A 5,868-nucleotide genomic window follows, 5' to 3' on the forward strand; every position below is an offset into this window, starting at 1 on the left:
TCGAGGTCACTAGCAGCTATAGTGGCATACAGATGATCTAGAAACGTGCTCTATTGTGCAGACAGTGCAGCAGTGGCAGCAGCTCCTGAGGGCACGGAGAGGAAATGTAGAGGGTATTCCTACAGCCATGCTGGAAGAGGTCCTTCCTGGCAAGGAAAGCAGCTGGTGGGCGCAACATCCAGAACTGACCAAAAAGGAATTGTCATCCTGGGTAAAAGTGGGGGCAGGGGGGGATGTTCGCAGGTTTTTTGTTTTGGTGATTGGCTGTTTTGTGTTTGTTTGTTTGTTGTTTGGGGTTTTTGTTTTTTCTTGTTTGTTTGTTTTGTTTTTAAACAGAAGATACATGATCTGCAACAGCGGAAAATCTCAGAACATAAAACAATTCTAAACATTTTATCAACTACTGTCCTAACTTGTGATCCAGACTGAGAAGTATCCTTTTGTACATTTGCAGTCTTCACACAATCCATGTAGGAGGAGAGACTCTGGAATGAAAGGGCCAAGCTAGTATGTCCAAAGTCCATTGTTGTCTTAGGTGTTTTGTTAACTTGCTTGTGGAAAATGTCCGTTAATGATTGAAAGGGAAAAAAGGTGAGGAAAGCAATCAGTAGTTTGACTAGAGTTTAATTTAAGCAGATGTATTAAATATCTGTGCACTTACAGAGTCTAAAGGACACTCGTTTGTCTTCAACAGCCTTAAAAGGCAATACTTCAGTAGTTACAATTTAACCTTTCATGTGAGAGGCAGAGAGAGTGACACTTGTGGAGTGCTGTTCATCCGCATTAAAAAGGGTCTTCGTACCTTCCCTCAGGTTTGTGTGAAAGGGAGTAAGACTGTTTAAGTTGCAAATAACACAGATTTCCCCTGAGATGCCAATAAAGCACTGCAAGCCCCCCTGGTGCGGTCACGGCTATACTGACACGGAACTTCGTTTGGGAAGACGCAGATCTAGCGGCAGAACCGCCTCCCCCCACCCAGTCTGTCTCTCGCTGCCAACACCCAGTGCGTCCACACCACCCTCTTCCAAAGAGGTCCCACCGCACAGGCAGGACCTGCAGTAGGTGTTCAGATGAGCCGTGTCACCAGTCTAACCACCGTCTGACAAACTGTTCAGCTGCCTACTTCCAGATGCTGATTTCTAAATCAGTTTTCTGTGGTAGTCTTCAAATCTACATATACATGCAAAATACACATCACACGCAAACCTTCTGCCAAACTTGTAGCGAAAGAAATGTAGCAGTCATTTAGGCTGAAAAATCATGTTCTCTAAACTCTTTTTTTACTTTTACACGACTGCAAGTTTTTGTTGTTGTTGTTCTCACACTGCCCATACAGGTAAGGAGGACATGGAAAGATGGCAGGAAAAAGTTACCTATGAAAAGTAGTTTTAGTTCGCTTCTCACTTAAAAACTCCTTCTGTGCAACACAATCAAACAACGTAGTTGCAAGGAATGTTTTTGGATGATGCCGTGAAAAGCCGGAGTTGAAGACTCAATAGTCGGCAGACTATTAAGCAGGTATTCTTTATTACGGCGCCGGGCACACGGGGGATCTCTCCTCCAAACGTGTGCACCGAAGAGACACAGCTACTAGGTATTTATGCTATGTTAACATACATATTCATTACACTTCCAAGAAATGTTTATCATCGTAATGTTTTTTCCGATAACTCATTAATATATGGTAATGTCCGTCGCACATGTTTGTTTGGTGTCTCTCGGCGGGGTCTTCAGATTATCCTGCAGCCTCCTTATCTCTGTAGTTTGCATACCTGTTCTCCCAAGGCCCAGGCGCCTAAAGGGATTATTCAGGAGTCCCTTGTCTTGCAACCGTCCCAATTATTCACAAGGAACCAAGACTTGTTTTGGTTGTGCAATGATTCTGACCACCTGAAGTGATAACATCCCCTACATGATACATTTGTTACATTTACAGTTATCATGGAAGATTTCAGAAGTAAACTTGTGTAGTAAAAGTTTCTTGTAACAAACTGGGAACTATGACAATTTTTACATATTGTAATCTTCTGAATCTGCCGTGTAAATTTGCATTCTCTAAACTGATAAAGGAACTATTTGGGTTTTTTAAATAATGATGTTTTATGTATTAGAACATTAAGGAAAAAATACAATAATTTAAGGCTATTTTAAAAATCACATATACTTCAACTAAAACACAACAGTGTATATGAAAAAGTAAGTGCTGGCAGCATGACGCACATCTGCTAAGAGTGTGAAATGGAAATAAAATTAATGCTGCATCTCCAAGCAAAGAGATTTATCAGTTCCATTTTTCTAGAGCCTCCACTTTCAGGGAATATAAAGTAGTACATTTTTATTATGGCATAGGTCTCTCATAACTTCTAGGTTTGCCATAAATTTACTAAGATCTGTGCCAGTACAGACCACAAGCGCTATTTTTAGAGAGATACAAATTTTCTGTTGTTCAATCCCAACTTCCCATGTAACATTGACCTTGTTAAGTGTCCTTCACAGCAAAGCTAAAACCCAGTTAAGATGGTACATATTACACTAGGATAGCTCAGAATGCGCTCATTGTTTTAGGGAAAGGATTTAATTTTCTTTACAGATTGGAAGAAGATTCCTGACAGAAGGCAAGGGTCAGAGCCATCTCATATAGGAGTGAACCTTGTATATACAAGTAAGTATGGTTACCTTAGAGAACCAGATGCCAGTGAAAACACCAGCATATTAAAAAAATCACAATACATAAACAATCAAATCACTTTTGCAGAAAATAATAAAGTATCTTTCCCCTTTCTAGATGTCGCACTCTTTCTGAGCTATTGTATATATTGCACATAAAGTGCTTGTTTAAGTAGATGGAGGCAGACTGGTTTACGCTACCTCTGCTTTTTTGGTTTTAATCAGGAATATCAGATCTCTTTTCTTAGTTTTATTTTGTATTAGCTTCACGCCTTAAAAGGCTAGCATAACAATCTTTATTAAAGAATATGATGCAAATTGGTTAAACACATTTTTACTTTCAGCAGTAGATGGACAGAAAAATAAAGAATTGGGTCCTTAGTATTGCTGAAAAGCAGCGTGAACTACAACAAAGAAAGTACCAGAATGACCCCTCTAGTCCCATGCTACAAACTCCTGTGTGACGGCTGCGGTAATCAGAGCTGTGGCAGAGGGCATGATGAGGTGGCAAAAATGCATTAAATAATGTCCTTTAAGAAAATAAAGAGTCATTTGTTACACAGAACTATCTGCAGCTTCTGCCTGTTGAGCGCATGACATGGAGAGGGCTCTTACCAACCACATCACACGCCTGCTGATTTCCCAGCGGGACCTGGATCATACAATACTGTGTCAGCTGGATGCTCTAGAAATCCTCATTTCCCCTCTGGTGGACAGCTTTTAGTCTTCATAAAGACTATGTAAAATAGCCTTTGCAAACACGGGCCAAGTAAATTACTGCAGCCCCACAGAAAAAGGATGACAATCTCAGCACATCAAAGGCAAGTATTTTTGTTGAGGTCATCACCAGGTAGAGCATGAATACTGGAGATGGCTCCTCAGAAGTGGGGTTTGCTTATTCCCCACTGACAATTCAACTGCTTATTGCCAGCAGAGTACTGAAGTTCAATGGCACCCATTTATCAGGGCAGGAAGTAGCATAATGCGTTCCTGTGAGACTCTGCAGAGTACAGGCATACACTTTTCAACTTGCTTGAGTATTAAATCCATTTAGTGGAGTTGAGTTGGCTTTTCCCTCACTCATTTAACTACATTAAAATACTGAGGATGGCATTTATTTTCTGTCAATGAAATGGAGAGGCTAATAGTAGCAGTACGAAACAGCCAGCGACCTTAATTCGTCTCAGTGCAATCTTATTTCAATGCAAATGTTGTCAATCTTTTTCCACATAATGCAGTTCTGCCAGTTAAGATGTAGCTTTATTTCCAGTACTGCCCTTCACCTAGTCTTGAGTCTTCACAGGCTGAGACCGTGATGCCAAATTACGTGATTCCAATTTTTGTAGTTATGCTAAAGCATTTCACAATTTATTTTCAAATGTCTGTAAAGTGTCCCAAAAAGCCTACATATTTTAATTCTGTACTGCCAAGACAAACTCCTTTAGTGAATAGGCAAAAGGGAAAGGAAGATTCCACAATGGAAGAGGTTTATTTTAAACCTATTTTAAGCTGCCACCAGGGCTTGTCTAAATATAGATTTGTCCATGGTAAACACTCTTAGTCTGCATTTAGTGTGAACACACGCAGAGGCAATGGCAAGCAGGCTTGACATTCTCACCCAGCCCCACAATAACTCTCAATCACAACCAATTCCTGAAGAAACAGTCTGTAAGTGGGTTTTTGCATCCAAAAAGAAACATTAACCAAGAAAAAGCCTACCTCTTCCTGCTGGCATCATGGATTTGTCTTCTAAGCTTTGATATGAGCAGCAAGCTCACCAAGGGGCTGTAGCTTTCAGGCCCAGCTCTTCAGCTCACTATGGTTTGCAAAGGTCAGGCAAGCAGCGGCTGCGCAGATGTGTTCCTTCAGCTTCTGCAGCGACTCACATGCGAGAAGGCAGGAAACAGCCTGCTCTGGGCAGGTGTGGGTCATTGTTCTGCCACCCAGAAATGTTGGCATCTGTACCATGGTTTCCTGCTAACTCCTGTCTTCTGCTTGTTAATGCTTGCTCTGCCTCCAAATCATCAGGGTATTCTGCAACATAAACACTGCGCTATAGTGAAACCGTCTATCTCAAGTATTGGTAATCTCCAGCATCTGCAAAGAACTCGGGCAATTCACCATCAATAAATAATCTTAAAATGTATTTGCTCTGACAACTACAATGTAAACATATCTGGTGTGTTCTACCACTGCAATCTGATACTCTCTCCAAGTTTATGTGAACCATCCCCCCAGTGACTGTGAAGAGAATTGGAAACCATTCTCTGTTTACTGATCATTTGAGCTTCCTTACCAAAAAAGTACAAACACAAAAAAAGTATGTCTTCACTGAAACAACTTGGGGGCTCCTCTGTAACTTTGCTGTAAACTAGCCACAAGTGTGTAACTGTAGCTGTGTTAAACTTTATTTGGCTTTTGGGCTTTACTACTTAAAGAGTATACGGCAAAGATTGCCACATGAAAGGATCAGGACGCTGTATTTCAGACAGCTAGCAGCCCAAGATCTGCCAGTGCTGTGCTCCTGTGCTGAGCCAGAGTCAAGAGTTGTGCAGGGTCAACATCTGAGATGTTTGCTGACGACACCAAACTGGGAGGTGTGGTAGATACACCAGAAGGCTGTGCTGCCATTCAGCGTGACCTGGATAGGCTGGAGAGCTGGGCAGAGAGGAACCTGATGAGGTTCAACAAGGGCAAGTGCAGGGTCCTACACCTGGGGAGGAACAACCTCATGCACCAGTACAGGCTTGGGGTGGACCTGCTGGAGAGCAGCTCTGCGGAGAGGGACCTGGGTGTCCTGGTGGACGACAGGTTAACTATGAGCCAGCAGTGTGCCCTGGCTGCCAAGAAGGCCAATGGGATCCTGGGGTGCATCAAGAAGAGTGTGGCCAGCAGGACAAGGGAGGTTCTCCTTCCCCTCTACACTGCCCTGGTGAGGCCTCATCTGGAGTACTGTGTCCAGTTCTGGGCTCCCCAGTTCAAGAAGGATGAAGAGCTACTGGAGAGAGTCCAGCGGAGGGCTACAAGGATGGTGAGGGGACTGGAGCATCTCCCCTACGAGGAGAGGTTGAGGGAACTGGGCTTGTTCAGCCTGAAGAAGAGAAGGCTGCGAGGGGACCTTATAAATGCCTACAAATATCTGAAGGGTGGGTGTCAGGAGGATGGGGCCAAGCTCTTTTCAGTGGTGCCCAGTGACAGGAC

This window comes from Opisthocomus hoazin, chromosome 6 (assembly GCF_030867145.1).
Source record: "Opisthocomus hoazin isolate bOpiHoa1 chromosome 6, bOpiHoa1.hap1, whole genome shotgun sequence".
Classification (NCBI taxonomy): Eukaryota; Metazoa; Chordata; class Aves; order Opisthocomiformes; family Opisthocomidae; genus Opisthocomus; species Opisthocomus hoazin.